The sequence below is a fragment of the Sphaerodactylus townsendi genome, linkage group LG02 (assembly GCF_021028975.2).
Source record: "Sphaerodactylus townsendi isolate TG3544 linkage group LG02, MPM_Stown_v2.3, whole genome shotgun sequence".
Classification (NCBI taxonomy): domain Eukaryota; kingdom Metazoa; phylum Chordata; class Lepidosauria; order Squamata; family Sphaerodactylidae; genus Sphaerodactylus; species Sphaerodactylus townsendi.
In genome coordinates, this window is record NC_059426.1 from 109,279,953 (window position 1) to 109,303,275 (window position 23,323).

A 23,323-nucleotide genomic window follows, 5' to 3' on the forward strand; every position below is an offset into this window, starting at 1 on the left:
AATCCTCTTTTTTGTTTTCATGTTTGCATGCATCTGTGCAGGCAGCGATTGGAACCCATGAAAACAATGTGGGTTGCGAAGATGCATCTATTTTTAATGCACCTCCCACCAATGCGCAGCTATGCAGGCATGCACAAATGAACCCCCACAGCTATGCTGATGTCTCACAATACCATGATACAAGCATCTGCACCCGAGTGGCTACGCAGATGTTAGCTGTGAAATTTTGAAAAGGGAAGTGCAGCTGAATAAAGTGTTTCCTGCCTGGCTGTTCACTCGCAAGTGGCTGCAACCCAGGATTTTTTAAAAAACTCACAAATAGCGCAATTCTCAAAAAGCCCGGTTTGGGGGAAATAAGACTTGCTTTAGGGGTGGGATCTGTGCAAAGTGCCCCTCCAAAACAAATTTTCCCATTCTAAACCCATGTTTAATGGCCTATGCAGAGTGGGACAAAGTTCATTATAATAGGCTTCATTTGGATTCCCCTGGATCTTTAGTGAGGACTTGCTATAGGACTTTTCATGTCTTAAACTGCATCCAACTACTGTTATACTATCCATCTTATTGTAACTCGAATCAAAGAAATGGACAAGTAAGTAAATAGTTATCCCATTTTGTCATCTTCAGCATAAATTCATGCAGCTCCTCCAGTCAAAGCTCACTGAAATCAAGGAATTAAGACTGGAGTAAGTCAGCATAGGATGGTACTTTTGTTCAATAACTATTCTAAACCAGTATGTGATTCTGAAAATTTTAAATTTGGTCCCAATTAGGAAATATTCTTGAAATTAATAAGTCTAAATTCAAGATTGTCTGTCAAAGCCAATATATGTAATCAATGAAATGCAATCAAACAATCAAATCTAAATAGTTACATGCCTACTTAGCCACTTAAATAAGCATCTTAATTTTCTGAATTGATAATCTACCTATTGGTATTCATCATGCAATGAAATCAGACTTTTTGTTCAAATGAATAAATATAAGCTGTTTAAATATCAACAGTGTAAACTAAATATACAAGCATAAGCCATTAAAACAATTTAATATTTAAGTACTTATTTTTATGCTTCCCTAGCCATAATTTGGAGATCTAATTTCAAGGTAAGGTTGCAATAAACTAATAATTACATATCTTGAAAAAAACTGAACAAATTTAACTTCTGTATAAGATAAATGAAGAAGAGGCAACATTTAAATTCAAATTATGAGAAGTGCCAACTGTTACTCAGACCGGTATACTTGTGTTGAGACTGCAATATGCAAGGGCGTGGAACAAATGTGTATTTTGGACACCTATATACTTGGGATCTTAAGCCCAAGATCCAGATTCAGATCAGCACCAAGAAAATTGGTGTGGGAGAAGGGGAGAGACTCTTAAAACCCAAAGTTTTTAATTTTATACACAGAAAAAGAGATGAACTTAATCTGTGCAATATGGAAGAAATAGCATTGAAAATTACAGAATGGAAAGAAAAGCAATGTGGTAAATAACACACACACTTACACACACAAAGACCCTTCCCCTGTCTTGCAGTGGCATAGTGGTTAAGAGCAGGTTTATTCTAATCTGGAGGAACTGGGTTTGATTCCCCGCTCTGCTGCTTGAGCTGTGGAGGTTTATCTGGGGAATTCCGATTAGCCTGTGCACTTCCACACATGCCAGCTGGGTGACCTTGGGGTTATAGGATATGTCCAAAACTGGCTACAAAAGTTGGGGCTGAAGGTGGAACATTTTATATCTTTTTTTTCTGGGATGAAAAGAGGAAGTTGTGTTGGCATTGGAATGTGGAGGTAATAAAAAGATGTGCAAGCCTCAAAAGAAATCCTTTGTCTATATTTAGAGGGGATTTTTTCCTTTTTGCATGGAAGGTATCAAAAATGTTCCTGTGGGGAGATTTGAAAGGTAGATCTATGGTTTGCTACTTACATGATTGAGGAAGGACTGGATTCTTCCTGTACAGTCATTTAGATAGCTGGGAAATTACTGGAATCAACCCATTGCTTATTGTTTTGGATATCTGTGTCATTAGTTGAGATTGAATTATTTGGGAGTAGACTTGAGGTCCCAAGGGGAAATGACCCACTACTGAATCCCACTTTGGGCAGGTTTATGTGACATGCAGAGAAGAACTGGCATCATGGCATCAAGTGCCCCCTTCCTGCAAACAAGTTTTCCTGCAAACTTATGGGATATTATAGCATTATAGCCTGCTAATATTGCTCCCTTCCATAAACCTCACTTTTCCAAGGCTCCACTCACAAAGCTCCAGGAATTTCTCAACATGGAGCTGGCAACCCTAAGGGGAATTGCTCTCTGTACCTGGGAGATCCAATGTGATTCCCTGAGATATCTAGGCCCCACTTGAAGTATGGCAACCCTAGAAGGACAGGAGAAGGCAGGAAAAGGAGAGAGGCTATGGGAACTTTCAGAAAAGGGAAAGAGGAAATAGTGGAAGCAAAAGAAATTAGATGCCTTTCATAAATCCTTTTGGGTTCCCACTTGCAGTACCATATATTTGAAGCCCTCAGAATAGAAAGATCAGATAATAATTTTCTATGTGCATTTAAGTTTCAAATTTTGGAACTTACTATCTCTTAGCTCCTGTTCTCTTTCAAAGTTACTATCTCTTAACTCCTGTGCTCTCTCAGAATTGAATAAAAATCAGATTTAAAAGATTTTTCACTTCAAACTATAATATCAAACAAACTTACAGGCAAGTAAGTTCAATTAAATACTGTAGAGACATAATTCAGAGTAAACATCCTCACCAGGCACCTCAGGGGGTGGGCTGCCAAGGGTGGGGACCCCACTGGGCCTCAGTGGGCCTGGCAAGGGTCCCCCAGGAAGCAAGAGCAGCCTGTAGCATTAGCCCTTTTTTGCTGCTGCATCACACTGGCTGTTCATACTTAGCTTACAGTCCACCTGTGCCGCAAGATCTTGTTTTCACAAATTGCTATCCAAAACTATACCCCCAATCCAGTATGTGTGTTTCCCATTTTTGTTGTCCAGATGTTGGACACTGAACTGGAACCTCCCTCCATTCATATGAAATGCCACCGACAACTATCTTTTAGTGCAATTCTCCAACTAGTTTTTTATTCACCTATCTTAGAATCCTCCAGTTTACCTTTTGGAGCATCATGGGGAAGTCAGTCAAAATGTTTACAGAAAGCCAGGTTAAAAACATTGACAGTGTTCCTCAATCCAGTAAACTTTTCACTTAAGGAAGGAAATGAGGCTGGAAACGTGATCCTGCTGGGAATAAATCTGTACTGATTTCTTTTGAAGACAATGGTCCAGTCAAAGACTAGGAAGCATCTCATATGAACTAAAATCCTGTATCCTATTACTTCTGGACATGCTTCCTGGATAAGCTTTGCTACTGTTTTCTCCCCTACAGTTTGCAGAAGTGGGCATTTATGTAACATTATTTCCAGGTAACAGAACCAGGTTCTATAAACACATCTATTAGCTTCCTCTGCCTGTCACTTTCTTGGAAGGTGCAAATACATGGAACTGAACTGCAGTTTTTTTAAGTACACTCTATTGAAGGTATTTTGAAAGAATTTACAGAAAAAAATGAAAAGATAAAGATAAAAGGATATGTATATCATTTCCAAATTGTTACATCATATATTGACATTGAATATTATAATAAAAAGGGGAAAAATAAGAGAGAGAAAATAATAGAAAAACAGTATTAATAAAATAGGAGTAATATATGTATCTTAATACATTGATTTTGTCATTCATCCTAAAGTTAATGAGACTTCTCCTTCCGACTGAGATCTACATGATCTGTTAGTTACCGGTAAGTAAAAGATTAAAAAAGTTATATTAAGCTATCTAAGAATCTAACTACAAAAGTATTATTACTAATTGTTGTACATAATTATGTACTAATTACTGTACTAATTACATAATTATTACTAATTAAGTACTAATTATGTTAACACTATCTAAATATATTTAGTTCGTAAATCATATTCTAGTAGAATATTAGTCAAGAAAAATTGTCTAGTATTCAACTGGATATACAGTGACATTGTTTTCTTTAGCTACATATATTGTCCATAACTGCCAGTTCTTTCTGTAAATTTCAGCCGGCAGCAGTTTGATTTGATGTGCTTGTTTATCCATGGTGTATAGAAGTTGCACTTTGGCTTCCCAAATGTTTTGTAAATTGTTTGTCGATAATTTTTTTCTATTTGTGTATGGATAGATGACCAGAATCTTTTCCCTTTTTTGCAGCTCCATCAAGAGTGGAAAAAGGTTCCCACTTCTTGATGGCATTTAGGTGAGTGTTTCTTATTTATTTTTCAGATGGTTAGAGGTGTTAAATAGCTTCTATAGTACATTTTAAAATTTTGTTCCCAGAGGTTTGTATTAGGGGTGTATTTGTATATACTTTTGTAATATTTTCTGCATTGTTCTAATGTAATTGGTTTATTGGCATTCTGTGCCCATTTTATCATGTTATGTTTGATTAATTCAATTTCAGTTTTTTGTTTCAATAGGCAGTTGTATAATTTGCTTATTGATTTGGAATTATCACCAATCAGGCCCTACCCCACCCCTTCGACTGATGTGCTCTCGCCCGAGCGAGAGCCGCCAGTCACAGCGATGTCCGGTCAGCTGGCCCTCCCAACGAGCCAGCCGACGTTGCTTCCGCCGTCCGCGCATGCACCCAATCCGGTGCGCATGCACAGAACCATCCCAATGCCGGGCGCATATGCGGCCGGGCTGCAGCCTCCCTCCTCGGGCCCCACCCCCGCAACGCCAGCTGCGGTAAGGCACGGCCGTGCTTTGCGGGTGGATTGGTGGCCCTCCCGCTTGGTCATGCTTTCCCCCAAAGAAACTACCAACACAATTTTAAAGTGGATGGCCATAGCCAAAGAACTTTATTAACAGAAAGCATAGGAAATGTAGATGGCGCAGCATGGGGGGTGATCCAAGCCTTAGGGCAGCACAAGTGCTGACCCCAGGGCAAACCGATTCCTCAGCCCAGGTGCTGGAGGAATAAAGCAGGCGAAAGATTGGAATGAGACAATGTCCAGTCCAGTGAAATGCCCATGACTGGAGGCCCCATCCAACTTACGCTAGGGGCGCAAGCTTCTCAGCCCCCCACGGGGCGTCCCTTCCTTGAGCTTGCTCCACCCCCACCTCTTAAGGAGGTGTGCCAAAACAGGGGAGCTCCCCCAGCTCCCCTTTCCATCAGATCAACCCCCATGCGCAACCCGCCACAGAGCAAGGAGGAAGGAAACCCTTCCCCTGCTCCCGCCATCATCTCCTAAGCTTTCAGCCAATCAGCCAGCGCTGTTCTAATGCTATGCAGCCACAAATCTGTACCTTTTGGTGACAAATGCACCCCATCTTGCCTATACAGATCCACTACTTTACTAGAAATGTCCCAATGCGGAACTCCCTGACCCCCAAAACTGCGAACAAAACGCAATGCAGTCCGGCAAATTCTTGATCTGGCTCCATTCACCCGACGAGGATCCGTTGCTCCGTTCCAAACGCGTCTCTGTAACAGATGCGACCAAAATACCGTCGTACCAGGTAACAGACGGTGAATGGAGTTCAAGTCTGCTAATATGACTTGCAGCAGCTCTACACTCTTCATAGCGGGGATGTCATTTTCTCCCAGCTGGATCATCAACACATGAGGAGGGCCAAAGCACTTCAACTTGATCCGTAGGGTGGGTAAAAGGTCTCACCAATGCATGCCTCTTTTCCCAAGCCATAATAGCCTCAGCTGCTGATGTAAGCCCAGATTCCGGCCCCAAGTGGAAGCTGCTGCATGTCTGCCGGCCCAAAACACGATGCTGTGGCCCATAAGCCAAACCACTCTCCGAGAACCTGTAAAAACTAACAATCAAAATTACCAACTTGAAAACTTGCCTTAATGCTGGGGGAATGGCCTAATATAGGTTCTGTAAGCCTTAGAACGCCATCTGCCCACTTCCATCACCCTGCTGACTGGGGCCCCTAAGCCAGATACCGTGGAAGCCGCCCCAATTCTAAATGAATGCAAGCCATAGGATGCTGCCGAGAGATGTAGGGTTGAGAGGCAAAGCCGTAAAATTGCTGCCAATTGATAGCGTGAGAGGCAAGAGCCATCCGCGTGCAAAAAGAAGGGATCCTGTCTCCGCGGACGAATGTTCGACTAGGCAGCCATGTCCTTAACCGGGCAAGGGCCCGGGGTTGCAGTGGCCTGTATGGAAATGCAAGTGCCCTTTGCTAGCTGGTCTGTTTTGGAACGCCTTAACCTGACCAATAGGGTCTGGCCACAAACCTGGACATCACCCACCTGTAGGGGCCCGACACCACAGTCAACCCGTGAAGGAGAGACAATCTCTCCGCTGCGGAAGGCCCCCAAAAAGGCCAAGCTAAAGGCCGTCCTAAAAAGACTGGTCTCAAAAGGAGACGAACAAATGTGAGGGAGGGTCGCAAAGATGTTTGCGAGCAGTTTCAAAGAAATAGGCAGCCGCGTGTCCTTAACCTTAGGGGTCATCCGCACCCACCCTTTTATGGCCTGCCACACCAAAAAGGTCCCTGTGGTGTCCGGGATGCCAGAGGCTTTGCAATAAAAAGATACTGCTGCCAAATGAGAACGCATAGTCGTGGGGGAACGTCCCATTTCATGCAGATGGGCGAGATAAGCCAAAAGGGAATTTTCACTGACTGTAGGGCCCGCCTGGCCCTTCTGAATCTCCTGAAATCCAAAGAAAGCCTGGAGGGCTCCCTGATAAGCCCGCCGAGTTGATGGTGCCAGCGATCCTAGCACTGCTTCCATGACTACATTCTCCCAAGGGCCCAAAGCTCCTGTGGAAAAGGTTCCGGAACCAAGGATTCTGCAGGTGCCAGTTGCTGAAACCTTTCCATCTGCATCCTGGAGAGGGCGTCCGCGATGCCGTTGTCCACGCCTGGGATGTGCTGAGCCAGAAAAGAGATGTTATTGACCAAGGATATCATTACAAACCATCTAACCAAGCGCATAACCCGCTCAGAGCGAGACGATTGCCGATTAATTACCCTGACCACCGCTTGGTTGTCGCACCAAAAAACCACCTTGCAGTTAGAGAACTGCTTCCGCCAAAGGTGTAGGGCCACTAATATCAGAAAGAACTCTAAAAAGGTCAAGTCTCGGCCCAGACCGCTGTCCACCCAATCCTGGGGCCACTGCTGGGCACACCACTATCCTTTAAAAAAGACCCCAAAGCCTAATCTTCCCGAGGCATCAGAGTGAACCTGTAGTGCCGCCTCAGGTGTTATACGTTCTTGCCAAAGGGAAGTCCCGTTGAAATGACTTAGAAATTCCTGCCATACACCCAGGTCCTCCTTGATGCCACGGGTCAGCCTGATGTGGTGGGGGGGGCGGAAACTCCCCACGTGGCCTGAGCCAAGCGAGCACAAAATGGTGTGCTGGGGGATACGACCCGACAAGCAAAATTTAAATGACCTAGCAGCTTCTGAATCTCTTTCAGCTTACATTTGGGCTTTTTAGCTAGGATAGAAATAAATTTTCTAATTGTTGACAGCTTATCTAGTGGGAGGCTAGATGTGCCTTTTTTGGTGTCTAACAATATCCCTAGGTAGGTCAAAGACTGTGACGGTCCTTCGGTCTTTTCTGGAGCCAGAGGGACCCCCAGTTCTGCGGTCAAAGTCTGGAAGCATTGTAGTCTATGCTCGCATTGCCGTGTGCCAGCTTGTCCCACGAACAGAAAGTCGTCTAAATAATGAGTTATGTGGGGGTTGGCTGACCCACCCTTAGCTGCCCATTCTAAGAATGTGCTAAAGGCCTCAAAAACGGCACAAGCAATGGAGCAGCCCATGGGCATGGCTTTGTCAATGAACCATTGCCCTTTAAACTTGATGCCCAGTAAACAAAAATCTTCGGGATGTATAGGGAGTAGCCGGAAAGCGGACTGAATGTCACACTTGGCTAAAAGTGCCCCAGGCCCGCATGATTTGATTAAATTAACGGCTTGATCAAATGATGCATTACGAACGGAGCAGAGCTCCCGGTCAATGCAGTCGTTAACGGAAGAGCCCTCGGGGTGGGACAAACGGTGTATAAGGCGATACTCCCCAGGAGCTTTCTTTGGCACCACCCCCAGGGGGGAAACCCTAAAGTTGGCAAGGGGAGGGGGAGAAAAGGGGCCGGCCATGTGGCCAGCCGCTACCTCCTTTGCCAATTTGGCCTCAATCACCAGGGGCATGTCCCAGGCGATTTGAGGTTTCTGCAATCCATCGCCACTCGGGGGCCAGTGTAAGGGATGCGGAAACCTTGGGCAAATCCTTCCCAAAGAAGTTTGGCTGCGGGCCGGTTGGGGTAGGTCTTTAACAAAACTTGTAGTGCCTGATTATTAATGGGAGAGCAGGCTAGTGTATTCTGACTGTTAAGGTTTCCTACCTTAGGAGGCGGCAGCTGGAGTGGCAGCGCCCGACCCTCTGCCTCTGGATGATGAATTCGCTGTGGGTCGGGCTCCTCGAAAGGGCATTGACTTTTTGCCCCTGGTGCACGCTGTCTTGGCATGGGTACCGAAACAAATCTCGCACGCATGTTCAAAACGACATTTTGACCTATTACATCTCCCCATATTAAACTCCCAACAAACTAAGCAGGCTCTGTCGCCCCGATAATTGGGTCTTTTCTTAAACGACGGTGTTTGGGACCGAGCGAAGGGCTGCACAAACATGGTCCATGCCTCTTGGTTCAGTTTGTCCCACCTGGTCTCACTGCAGCTGGAGGCGTTCCTACGGAACTCCTCATCATAGCCGATGGCTGCTGAGTCCCCCGCTATCAGGCAAGCTCTCAACACATTGCAATGGTGAGCAGCCACGTGCCAAGCCCTAAGGGGGTAAGCTGCCATGATCAGGGTCATATACTCCCCAAAGCCCAGGAGCCAATTGTCGAAACTCCTGTCGACCTTCTTGGTTTTTATGGTTGATGAGGAGGACCCTGTGACTGCTTTCGATGACCCAGGGCGAACAAATTTGAAAACGTCTACAAAATACCCGTTGAGGGCCCTGTCGTTCAATTTTCGGGTAAGATGCCTGCCTGGAGGGTGTTTGGTAACCTTGGCCCCACTAATAGAAAGTGGGGGGGTGTCTTCCCTTGTGGAAGACCCAGGCTGCGATCCCTACGCTCGTTCAAACCAGGTGGGAGTGCAGGAATAGCTGTTGCATCTTCCCAGAATGTGCCATCACCCCTGGGGGAATCTTCATCCGATGAATACTCACTAGATGAAGAGGAGGAGGAGGAACGGTGTCTGGAGGATCGATGCCGGGCCTTTGAACCATGCTTAGTAGAGTGCCGCCGAGATCCCTTACGTTTTGTCTTCTTGCCCCGGTTGTCGCTAGTCTCCCTCGCTTCCTCGGTCGCCAAAGAGCTGGATTCCTCATCTTCCTCCTGTGAAGAAACCTCTTCTTCCTGCTCCCTAGCTGGCTGAACAGGGGGTGCAGCTGTGGCCGCAAAGGAGGCAGCTGCCCCGCTGGCCACAGAGTTGTTGGCCAATCTAGCAAAAGTATTTGCTAAATCGTTGAAGATCTGGGCACTCAACTCAGAAATGCCTGTAGGCGGGGCTGACCTGTCTGCCCCCTGAGATGTAGAGGGTACTAAAGCGTGTCCCATGGGAAGTGCCTTGTGTATCCCCCCTGCTGCCTGCTGGGCGGGAGCAAGTGGAAACCCCAAGTTGACCTATCCGAACCTCCCCCGTGTTTTGTAGTGTTGGCGCAGTTGATGAGGTCTGTCTACCCGGTCCCCATGTATCTGAGGGCCTCTTAGAAGAAACAGGTTTTGATGACCTTGCCCTTTTTTCCCCTGAGGACTTGGGGTTCTTCTTAGGCCCTTTGTTTGCTTGGCTAACTGCCTTCCTCTTAATTCCCTTCCTGGATGCCATGATGACCCAGTAGTGTATGTCTTGCTAAATGGGTGCTAAACACCACCTCAGCCAGCTGAACAGGATGAGAAGAGGAGGGGGAGTCATGAAAACAAAAGGTCAGTCTAGTTCAAAAAATGCCCAGGTAAACCAAACCACTTGTTCAAAATCTCTTCCTTATACTCCGTGCTTTGTTTGGCCTTTCTGTCGCCCCATTAGCCAAGCTGCATGGTTGAATAATTTTTTCTGATGCTCCCTGGTGCCACCGTCTGGCCAAAGTAAAAAGCTGCTTGGTTCTATAATTTTTTGTTGCTCCCTGATGCCACCGTCTGGCCAAAATAAAAAGGTGCATAAGTATGAATACCCTCTCTCCCTTCTGGGACTTAGGATCTTAAGCGCCCTCATGTGGATAGAGATAAATTGCGCGGATCCTTTTAAATAGCCTAACTGGGCTATCAAAACTCTGAGAGATCTATGGGTAACCCAAGGAGTTCTGAGAGGGCTGTGAGTGGCCCAACCAGCCGGCGTTCAGGGAAAGAATCATGCTCCCCACCTATTAGACGGGTCATGGGTGAGGATGAGCGTGGCTCAAGAACTCCCCACATACTATTTTGCACAAATTAGGGAATTTGACCTGGATTTCCTATGACATAAACCCACACCTTGAACACTGGACACGCTGGCTCAAGAGTTGCCTTCCTGACTGCGTTTTGAAGCCATGAAACCATTTTCCCGGACCTCCCTCCTAGGAAGCCTTCCAAATTGCTTTTTGTGATCCCTGAAGGGACCTTGATTGTATGCCCATCTTTGGCAGCATAGCGGGAGGGGGAGCAGCACCCTTTCCTCCCCTTCAAAACGGCCCTTTTTAGTGAGGGGGGGGGTTTCCCGTGAACGGACTCTAACCGCTGGAAACCCAACCGAGAACGCTGCGTGTGAAAGGAGGGTGTGTGAATCTTGATTTTACAGATACTGCCGTGCCGCCATTCACCAGGTGCCTCCCGGCCTGTCCAACGAATCTGCCTTGAAGAGACCGAGCCTCTGCTTGAGGCAAGGCTGAGTCGCTCCCCTCGCCCCACCTGCTCCGAAGTCACTCTTCCAGCCTAAAACCACTTTCTCCTGCCAGGGTCTCGAATGGTCGGGGCCTGGTTCATTTGCACGACAGGGCTTCCTTTTAAAGGCTCCTGGACTCCACCCTTCAACTGACGCGATACTCGCCTCGAAGCGAGAGCCAGCCAGTCAAGAAAGTGACGCCCGGGTCAGCTGGCTCTTCTCCCAACGGGCCAGCCGACGTTGTTGCCTTCGTCCCTGCGATGCGCTGGAACTATCCTAACGCCATCAAAGATATGCCGTGCTGGGCTGCAGCCTCCCTCCTCAGGCCCCACCCCCGCAACGGCGGCTGCGGTAAGGCGCGGCCGCGCTATGTCATCAGCATCAGCTTTAAATTTATAACTGATTCCTTTATGTTTATACTTTGTATTATTTTTCCTTCTGCTGTTTCTCTTAGCAATGGTTCTAGTGTTAAGATGGATAACAGTGATGAAAGGGGGCATCCCTGTATTGTACCTCTTAATATGTGGAATGTTGCAGTACAGTCATCATTATTTTTTATTAGTGCTTCTTGTTTTTTATAAATATTTGCTACATCTAGAAAGTTACCTGAAATGCCAGAGTTTCATTGTTGCAAACATGAAGTCCCAATTAATGCGATCAAATGCTTTTTTCTGTGTCTAAACAGACAATTGCCATTTGTAATTGAGGTTTTTGGTTTAATATTTCTATTATTGTAACATGGTTCTGACATTTTGGAACAATTGTCAGCTTGTAAGAAACCTGCTTGATCGCTATTAATGTGAATACTTAAGATTTTTTAAGCCTTTCTGCCAAAATGGATGAGTATATTTTATAATCGATATTGAGTAGGGAAATGGGTCTAAAGTCTTAAATTTCCATTGTGTCAATTGTTAATTTAGGAATCAATGAAATTGCTGCTTGTGTCCAAGAGTTTGGGATAGTCTTTCCTTCAATTACCTTATTGAAAATTTCTGTTAATTGATCTTCAATTATATCTATGCAAGTTTTATAGCATAGTGGTGTAATTCTGTCCAGTCCAGATGATTTTTTTAAAATTTAGCAATAGCCTTCCTTACCTCTCCTTTAGAAATTATTGTGTTAAGTTTGTTTAATTCCTCCTGAGAAATCGTAAATATGGGTTTAGTTCTTAAATATTGCTCAATTTCGTCTTTTGAAACTGTTTCTTTCTTGTAAAGAGACCTATAATATGTTTGAATCAATGTTTTAAGTTGGTCTTGGTTAGTAATTAATTGGGTGCCATTTAAAATCTCTTTTTTTTAATTTTTGTCACAAGCCATTTACCTGGCTTATTTCCCAAAGTTTAATATCTTTGTTTCATGTATATGGCATTTTTCATAGCTTCTTCTGTGATTAGCATGTTTAGTTGGTCTTTAATTAATTTAATATTATTCTGTAATTTCTTAATATTTATTTTACTTGTTGATTCTTTTTCTAATTTATTCAGTTCTTTTTCTAATACTCTTTTCTGTTCTGTTTTTTGTTCTTTCAATATTATTTCTGCACTTAACATAATTCCTCTTATAACGGCTTTATGAGCATCCCAGATTATTCCATTATCTTCTACTGATTTAGCATTAATTTCCCAAAATTGTTGCAATTATTTTTTAATTTCATTAGCACAGGTTGTATTTCTGAGCACCCAGTCTTTGATTTTCCAATGAATGTTTTTCCTTTTTTGCCCTAATTCCCGTTGTACTGGGTTATGGTCAGATATGGTTTAACATTTAATTTTTTCTTTTAATTGTTTGGATGCTTAATGATCTGGGTGCCCAGATCATGTCAAACCTAGAGTGTGTTGAGTGTCAAGCAGACTAAAAAGTGTATTCCAATGAATTGCCTGCTTTTCCCCTCCATATATCCTGTAATCCTAGATCTTTCACCATTTTCACCAACTCAGGTTTCTCATGTTTTGGGCTTTTCTTGTCTTTACATGGATCTACCACCCCATTTAAATCACCTAAAATTACCCATTTACAGGGTTTCAGCTGCGTTTTTTCTTGTTGCAGTGGTGGGCAAGACTGCAGCGAATGTGCACTGCTCTTTGCACTCTCCAAACCCTCCAGCTTTCACACCGTGCCTTCCAACAGTAACCGGTTGAAGGTATCTCCAGTTCTTTTTATGAATAAAGTTAGCGTTTGTTGAGTTTGAAGTTCATGTCTTTTCTTAGATTCCTCCTCATAATGCTGCAAGCTGTTTCTGTGGCACTGCTTTCTTTTGTTTCTTCTGGCTTATCCTTTCTCATTGTTAGGATGGCTGGAGGAGCAACCTCTAGCTGCGACTTTCCTCCCTTCTCAATTGTCTGGATCTCCTCTACCTAGAGATCGATGATTTACTTGCCCCTGACAAGGGGTAACAGAGGTTGGATAACGATTTTCTAGAGCTCACTTTAGAGACAACCAGCAGACGCCATAGCAAACCAGAAGTCATACGAACTGCAGTTTTATGCTGTTCATAGTATCTTAGGCCCTTTCCGCACAGGCCAAAAACGACGGCCTGGGGGCGGTAAAATCGCTGCCCCCAGGCCGCAGCAGCGCCGACCTGACTGCGCTCCCCCTCCCCCAGGGCTGCATCAGGCCACCCTAAACAACAACCCTTTAAAGCGTTGTTGTTGAGGGGAAAGCGTCTTCCCGGCGGCGCGGTGCGAACCGCACCGCCGGGAACACGCTGTTTCCCCTTCCCTTTCCCATTTACCTCGTGTGCGCCCGCTCCCCTGCTGGCCTCCTAAGTCCCTTCCTCACTGTCCTCCGACCCCTGGAGGTCGGAGGGCAGCGTGGTCGGGGCTGAGGAGGCCCGCAGGGTGGCAACAGGAAAGGTAAATGGGAAAGGGAAGGGGGGAAGAGGCGGCTCCATGTGGAGCTGCCTGCTGTCTGCCGGCCTCTCCAGAGGCCGTCCGCATGCCTGCATGCTTAACGACCTTCAAAGCGATCCATCGCCGGCAGTAATTCTTGTCGGGCGTGGAGGCGCTTCTCGATGGTCAGTATTGGAAACAGCCTCTGATAGACAGCCAGTCTTTTCCCTGAGCTGAAGGCAAAGGAAGAACAAGCAAAGTGAAGCAGGTTTCATAACATACTTAAAAACCCATCTATTGAAGCAATTGAGAAAGCTTGTTATGGTCAACATGGTTTGAGTATAATGCAACTCTTCATCAGAGACAACTCATGTTTCCTGCATGAGAAATTTTCTCCTTGAGAGAATGCTGTTTCCAACTCTTTTTTCGCCAGAAAATGAAAGAGGCAGAAGTGATTGGATGGAAAGATGTGTATGGAGAGCCTTAGTTCAAATCTATCAGGCAACACAAGCAAAGAGACCATTCTGTTTTGTAGACGAGAAAGTATCACTCCAACTGTAAAGTGAGGACATCACTTGTACCTGGATGAGAGGGGAAAAAGGGATGACATTGGACAGTTAGGACCAGTCAGCTCTCAAGTAGGTTTCTCCAGCCCACCTCCAAAGCTGGCAAATCACAAAATGGTCAGGGGACATATGGGCCAACAGCCTGCAGGCTTCTCTTTCATTTATGACTCAAACTGAAAGAGGCAGGTTGAAGAGGCACTGGGCACCTGCCAAGAGACCCACCTGCTTACCTCATTTATGCTTGTGAGATTTATTTTCTGTGTGGCTCATTCTTTGCTATGAATGGCTCCAGTTGCTGGTTGACAGGGTCAAAAAGAATTTTTATCTGGGGCAAATTAACTGACAGACCCTGGGGTTTTTGCCTTCTCCATAGCAAATACTATATATACAGTGTATGCTTGTTCATACTGTTAAAGAGAGCATAACTGTCATAACTGGTTGCTGCTGTTTAGGCATTGGCTTTGCATCATAGTGCAGGCCATGCAAGGTATGCTCCCTGTGTGACCAAAAATACATCCCGTTAAGAGGGTCTTCAGGTGTATGGAGTGCACAACAGCAAACATCAAGGGTGACACATTTAGCACTCTTCAGGAGGATGGTGATGGGTAGAAATAGTGGTTGCTGCCACTTCTAGCCCTAATACCAGCCTTTTCCCCTTGGTTACAATAACTGGTGGGTTGAGGAAGGTGCCAACCAAAGTTGGGCTTTCAAATGTTCCCAGATTATGGTGCACCAAGACTTGAGGAACCAATAATCAGTAAAGTTATGGTAGACTATTGCTAGCAGAGTGGTTTTTATTGCATCTCTCCCCCCTCACCCCCCTGGTCTCTACTCCAGGTATAATATAATTATTTTGTTCTATTACAGGAATCCCATTTCAGGGTCAAAAAAGTTTTCAAAAACACCTAGTCATTCTGTTATCCAGGCTGATAGACACATATGTTGCCTTTTAGATATATGTGTTTTAGAAGAGTTGGTTTTGTTTGAATTCCATTGCAAACACCAGAAACTTCTGTAAGGAATAGCAATCATTTGTTTGCTATCTGTGGAATAAAATATGTAAGTTGAGATGCTTTTGCAATAAATCTGTATATTTTTCTTGATCACATGGAATGGATCATACCATTTGCATCTCCTGGTTTTGACACATATTATCATGATGTGCTTACATTTCTAAAGCAGAATCTGAATGATAATTGAACCAATAGCTAGTTCCAGATTCTTTCTTCTGAAACCTGGAGTTGAAATACTGTTATCAGGGATGTATCTACATAAAATGGTGCCTGGGGCAAGCACTGAAATTCTACCCCACACAACTCCAGTGCTCAAGACAGCTCACAATTTAAACAAAGTAAGAATACATAAGGAAGTAGGAATAACCAAGGCAATATTTCAATGTTCCCAAAAATTTATTTCCCCCCCTACACATACCTCATCAGAATTTTTTAACCATAGCTTGAAAATGTCTGTACATCTTGTTGAACACATGGGGGAGGTGGCAGGGTGTTGCAGCGAGCCGGGTTGCTGCCACAATCTCAGCAGTCAGGCCAGGCCAGGCCAGAGGCATGTATCTGAGCCTGCCACTGGCTCATACCTGTTTATGCTTCTGCTGCCTGCCTCTCCACTACCACCACCACCTGTGCTTGTAGGTGCTTAGCCAGAGGCTGGGCACACAAGTGAGGGAACAGTGAAGTGCAACAATGACTGTTTCTGCACAAGCCAAATAAGCCGGTAGAAGGATGGTAAAAACAGCATTATAGCTGGAGAGTCCGCAGGGGTGTCACCGCAGCACCAATACTGCGGTGATGGGGCAATGCTCAAGCAGCTCCAAAACAGCATAATCGAAAGTCACTCAACAAGTGAGGTTTTCAAACAATGGTGTTCTGAGGTCGCATTAGTGTGAAGCGCCAGTTAAGAATTGGTGCCGCAAACCCTGCCCACTTAATGGCAGCCCACACTGGCAGCAGCCATGATGGGGAGGGAGAACCATCATGGTAGCCAAGCCGGTGAAGTCAGCCATGAGGGCAGCCACTAGTGCAGGGAACTGAAGAGGTGGCCAGGTGTTCTGTGGTGTCATAGGTGGGCAATGCCAGTGCCGCGAAGGTGTGCACAACTGAGCCAGCAGTCAAAAACTTGTGTATGGCGCCAGGGAAGGAGCAAGCTCCATGCGGGACAAAGACGCTGTGTTGCCATGGGAGGAGCACTGGTTCAGGGAGGTGGCTCCACTGCCAGTCCTGGGGGGTTGGTAATCTCCCACCCTGACCCAGCGAGGAGTCCTGTGTAAGTGGGAGGACTGACCGATGGGGAGGGACGAAGGGACATTTTGAACTGCACAGAGTTCCATGGGGCTGGGGAAGCAGGTGTGTGACAACAGTGTCAGGTTGGTTTGGGGAGGTCACCCTGCCCCTGTGGGAGTTCCTGCCCTACCAATATCCACAGAAGGGCCAGCTGCAGGACGCTCGCCAGGACTAGAGGTTTCCTGGAGTGATAGGTAAATCTGGGACCTACTAGATATCTGGGGGGAGTCAGGGGTGCAGTGGGCACTGGGCAGCATTGACATGTTTGATAGGGTGGCCCAGTGGATGATGGCTCAGAACCACCAGCGGACGGGAGTTGAATGCTGCACCAAAACAAAAGCCATGAGGCATGAGTTCAAGCATGTGCACATGGGAAATTTGGCTGATCCTCAGGAAAGTGGGTGACTGGCTGGCAGGCACCCCTTTCAGGGGCAGCATGCGTCCCTATGCCATCTTGGTACCTCACTGCGGAAAATGAATCCTGCCAAGGCATCTCTGACAACCTGACCCTCCCAGCAGTTGGTGTCGTCATTGTGGTTGTAGGGTCACTCTGAAGGTGAGGCTTCCCCCGCCTCCCCCTCAGCCCCCTCCTGTTGCCCTTCGCTTCGCTCCAGCTGCTCGGGCAACTTGGGGATTCCAGTTCTGGAGCTACATGGCCACAGCTCTCACATAGGTTGTGTAGCACCACGCACGCCCCCACAATTGAGGTGGCATTCTCTGGTCTGACCCACAGGCAGGTCAGGAGACATCTCCACCTTGCCTTCAGGTGCCCAAAGGCACACTCCTCCAAATTCCTTGCGCAGGACAGTTGAAGTTGATCTGCTGCACTTCGATGGGGACATGGTACGGTGTGACCAGCCACTTCTGCCTTGGGAAGGTGCCATCTGCCAGAACCACGGGAGGGATGGTAATGCCATCAATGATTAGCATTGGGCTGCCGGGAAGGTAGATGCCCATATCCATGGCTTGGCAGAAGTGCGACTCCTTAAAGACTGAGGCATTTTTGTTGTAGCCGGAGTCGCCAGTCTTTGCATTGATGAACATCCCTGTGCAGTTGCAAATTGCCAAAAGCAGCTTGGAAGAGACATTCCTGCAGTTAATGTGCTGGCATGGGGTCTGGATGTGGCATCCATCTGGATGTGGCATCCATCTATGGCTCCAACACACTGTGGAAATCCAAAGTTAGTGAAGCCAACGATCACCTGCATGGACAAGGAGGGTGGGGGAGAAAGATAGAGGTTGGCTAGAGGTCCGCCTTGGCCGACAGAGGAACACCCAGCCCCCTCCCAATGCCCTCTTGGGGTGTGTGCAGGGCCAGGTGCACAGGCATTCTTTGCATACCCAACATTCCACTCAACACCTCCATCCGTCAGCTGAAGCAGACCTCCTTGCCAAACAGGTAAACTTCCACAGCCTTGCAGATCTCCAGCACGCTTTCTGCCACAGTTGCCAGACCGACTCCAAACTGCTGGGACAATTCCTGGTAACTGTTGGTGCTTGGCAGGTACCACAAGGCCACGGCCACCCACATCTCAACAGGAATGGCAGGCTGCATGTTGGTGTCTTGTGTTCTAGGTGATGGCACAGGGTGCATGCGAGATACATGACCATGGCCTTTGTCATCCTGAAGTTGGCCATCCACTCCTCGTCAGTCCACACTGTCAACACGAGGTACTCCCACCAGGCCCTGCTCTGGGCACCCACCCAGTAGCAGGGTGTGCATGGGGCACATGCGAGGGTGAACCAGCGCATTATTGCACCTCTGTGGGGCCTCCAGGCCACAGGCGCAGAGTGCCTGGTGACTTGCACATCAGCAGGTGGCGGTCATAGCTGCCCCAACAGCTGGCTGCTGTTAACATAAAGGAATAATAATGGCATTGGTCTAATTGAGGGAGAGCCACTACATAGATGAGACCACAATGCAGAGAGAATACATTTATTTTTTATTTATTTCAAGTATGAATTAAATAAATGGGGACCCAAATGGCTTATGTCATTTCCCCTTCCTCCATTATATAATGACGACATATTTGGGTCCCCATTTATTTAATTCATAATTGAAATAAATAAAAATAAATGCAACAAAGCTGTTGTCCATGACCTCTGACTCATTGTGCTCCTACATTCCTTCAAGCACTTCCTCCTCGAGCACCTCTCCTGGGTCCATGGCTCACCTATGCAGATTGAGCTTGAGTCCCATGGTCTCCATTGGCATTGTCTGGACAAGCAGGGTTGGCCCATGGCTGCACAAACAGATGCTAACAGGGAGATAGGGGGCTGGACCGCCAATGCATCAAGGCCGGGACCACAGCTAATCCTGGCACCGACTGGCCGTGACGTCAGACCAATGTGGTAATGTTGCTGCACAGCCACAAATGGGGAATGGCAGAACGCCACTCCCAAAGTGCTCCCGTGCGAAGTGCTGTGGTTCAGCAGAGACGCTACCTGTCAACGGAATGCCTGCCCATGCAAACACTCCATTACAGCTGCACTGCCAAGAACACTGACATCACAAAGGTGTTATTGGCTGTGCGGAAACAGCCAATGAACTGGGTTACTGCTGTGACCTTAGCAGCTGGGTGGGAGAACAGGGTACCTCTGAGCCTGGAAAACAGGTGGCCAAAAGCAGGCTGAGATGATGGGTAGCATAAAAATTGGTGAGTGGGGATGCAGGAGGAGGAGGTGGGGAAGATGTGGGCCAGTGTGTGGGTAGTAAAAGTGGGCAGCAGCAGGCTGAGATGGCAGGAAGGCTGTTGTGTGAGGTGGTAGGAGGATGAGGAGACAGGGAAGATACAGGCCAGTGGGTGGGCAGCAGAGGCTGGTGGGTGGCAGCAGGCTGAGGTAGCAGGTGATGAGGAGGTTGGTAGGTGAAGGCTTATGAGGAGAAGTAGGCAGTAGCAGGTACACAAAGCAGTTCCTCACTCATGGGGTGAAGGGGCAAGAGGTGGCTGAATGTACCCCCATGTGACATATGCAAGTGGCAACTTAAGCATTAACCCCTTCTGTCTCCCCATAAACACCCATCTGATAGTTGTGATAAAGTTTTATTAGACAACTTGATAATATTTTAGATTTTTTTAAAAAAAATGGTTCAGTAAAGCTGGAAGAAATTAATGCCACTTGAAATAAAGTCAATTCTACAAAGCAAGATACACTTCCATAATGGGGAAAACATTCTAAGCTCCTCAGCTTTACATATAAATATTACTTCTTTAAAATATTTTATCTTCATAACTGCCAGAGCAAACTTATACAGAATTACAGTATTCTCTGTACTCTGACATCACTAAGTTTAGGAACTGTTTTAGACTTAATTTTAAGATTGCACATTATTGCACATTATCATTGGCAGGGCAGGTCATTTCCTGTCCATCTGATTTCCCCCTACCCTTAGTTAACATGTTTTCTACCTGCTTTCATTTAGGTTCCCTGTCACTGATTATGTACTTTATAAATTGCACATGGAAATGATGCTTTGATAGATGATTGCAATCAGGTTGATACTATATAATTTTGATTAATCAAGGGAGTTTGATTAATTTTAGTGTTGATCTTAGAATAAACCTGTACTTCAGCAGTATTTACTGTCATTCACTGTGAGTAATAACATGCAGCAAATTGAGCTCTTACACAAAACTCCTTAGAACATCAACCTAATAACTTTCTAAATTTTCAGATGTTGAATTAGCCCATAAAAATAAAATAGGGTGCAAAGGTGGTAGTCACAATTAAATCTAATTTCTACACACAGTACTATGCTATTGTTGTCACCCACTCTATATGAACAGAAATGGTGAGCAAGAACATCATAATCAGAACTACCATAGTTTCTGTGGTTGATTATAGTCTTTTCTGTAAGGAGTGAAAGTAGGTTTTGTGAGCTATGAAATTTATTTATTATGTTATATAAATTTATTTGTGGTCCAAAGACCCAGCATTCACATACAAATCAAACAGTAAAACGCTGAAAATTGCATCCACATTTCACTAATAACAAAGGTGGATTCTGCACAGCAAAATAATAACAGGTTGTATCCATTATTTTTTAATCCAACATCTGTTGGATTTCTTGGTCTATATGATATATTCCTAGTTAAAGTATTGGACAATTCAGAAGCCCAGATCATGTCTATACATGTATGACATTTATGTCCATTGGAAAATAATGTATAATCCCTTGCCTGTCCTTTCTCTATCCAGAAATCCTTTAGTTTTAAGTGATCTACTAAGTCAAAAAAAGTTCTGGGTAATTCCTCTTTTTCTCTTTCCCTTTAGGTGGGGCTTCTATTCTAGGGTCAACCACACCATTGAAATCTCCTAGTAACACCCAGTTCAAGTACGGTAAATTCAATAATTTGTTTTGGCGAGTTTGAAAAAAAATGCTTTCTTTTCATTTGGAGCATAAATCCCCACAATAAGTACTTCTACAACATTCAGTATGCTAAAAAAGATTTTAGGGGGGAAAAGGTCAGTATGTTTAGATTACAGGGTTGGTAGTTTCCTTTTTCCCAACTCAAATTACAAGAACAGGTTTCCTTACTACATCTATTTTTTTCCTCTTTGTCATTAACCTATGCCATATCTTTCATCTATATCTCTCAATTCCATCTTTTTATCATGCAAGATATTCTATGCTGCAAATCATTCCAACTTAATTCCAGTGTAATTAAGAGGATTTCTAAAATCAATTCTAGAATTAATCAATTCAGGAATTATACCCTTAGCATAAAATAGCAGAACTGTTACAAAATGTATCATCAAATTAGATGTTAATGCTGAATATTGTTAGCTTTTTAATGTTTTTATTTCTTACATTTTTACAAAAAGCATCTTTTTTTAGTTTAAAGATATTCTCAAAGTCGATATACAGTTCTCCAGGTAGGCATATTCTCAGTGGTATCTTCAATGCAACTAAATACCCTAAGGTTTTCAAAGGATGTTGAAACTGGGGATGTCTGATTATTGATACACACATGGAAACAACTTTCTAAATACATTTTGCAGGCTGCATACTGAATGGGGACCTTCCTGTAAACAAGGCACTCAAGTACACCAGGGCTTCATTTTGGGACTCCATGAATTGTTTTCCACTGAACATTTAAGTAGAAGTGCCAGCAATGCAGATACTGTGAATGGCAATAAAGAAACATTTCAGTCCCTGTTTGTGCATGCATGGGTGACTATAGGGCACTGAACATCTGTTCTAAACCAGGGAGACTATTATAAAAGTGCTGCCTAATGCTCACTTTTGGCCTCAGAGTTTGGTCTCAAGCACAAAAGGGATTCTAATGTCAATTTCTGATCACTGTGAAATGCCCCAATGAAAATCAGTAATGCTAATGTTGCCATTTGCAATTATGACCTAGTGGAAAATTGCTATATAATACACATAGAGATTGCACCACCATAGAAGGCTAAACTACCAGATTGGAATCACCACATGACTGCGAAGGGATGACTTCCAACTCCAGTGTTTAAAAGGTATAAATCATGTTTCCATGAAATGCTGTGACTATTTTAAAGTGCCAAAACCTTAGTCTGTTTCTTGCTAAACCAATTAAAATAGCAAGTTGTGGAATACATGACTAAATGTTTTCCCACATAAAAAAGTTGTCCTTACAAAGCTAGATGTCAGAGAATGAAACTATAGCACAGAGGGTTTATCCTACAAAAGGTAGTGAGCAGAAAATATTGTGTCAGACTACTTTTACCAGTTCAGCTTGGTGGGTGAAGGGCCAGCATGTACGATCTGGTGGTTCAAGAGGGAAGGATGGTTATGCCAGTGGGGTCAAGAGTTGTCCTGGTATACTTGCAGTAGCCTGGTATATTAACTATACTCTGCCAGATTAAACTAATAAGTTTTCTTACAAGACATCTCTTAAACTTTTGTAAGGATAGTGACTATGACATACAAACAGGAGACTTGAAGGGGGACCCCATCAACCCTACAGGCCCTCAGTTTCGCTCTCTTCCACCTATTCTACTTTCACTACCTGTTCTTTTTTCTCACTCCATTCCTTTCTCCACTTAGTCTTCTCCCCACTCACCATTTTCTCTCTCTCTCTCTTGTGTTCACCTATTTCTTCCAGACGTACAGTCATCGATAAACTTAGGTCCAGACTGGTACCTCATTTCTAGGCAACTCCACATAACTATGACTATGATTCTATGAGCTTTTGCAGGTTCTTAGCTAGCATTCTTCATTAGAGTGATTAATCCTTTTTTAAAAAAGTTGGGAGGTGATCTGCAAATATGAAATACCCTCTGATGGCCCTGACCGACCGACCGACCGACCGACCGACCGACCGACCGACCGACCGATCAATCAATCAATCCACCTTAAAGGGAGAATCTGGGATCTCCAGTTAAAACAGCATTGAAAGTGATGGTATTTGGAGGTGGATTATCCCCTACCCTGAAACACCATCACTTTCAATGTTTAAACTGGGGACCTCAGACTCTCCCTTTAAATCCATGCCGAAGGGTGTGGATTTAAAAGGAGAATCTGGGGAAATTGGGGGGGTGCCTGCTGTCAGGGTTGAAATTGTTATGCTAGCAGCACCAAACTTTCAGGGTATCTTTAGGAGAATCTCCTGATGATATCACCCAGGTTTGGTGAAGTCTGGTTCAGGGGGACCCTCAAAGGTGTAGCCCCCATCTTCTATTAGCTCACATTGGAAACAATTGGG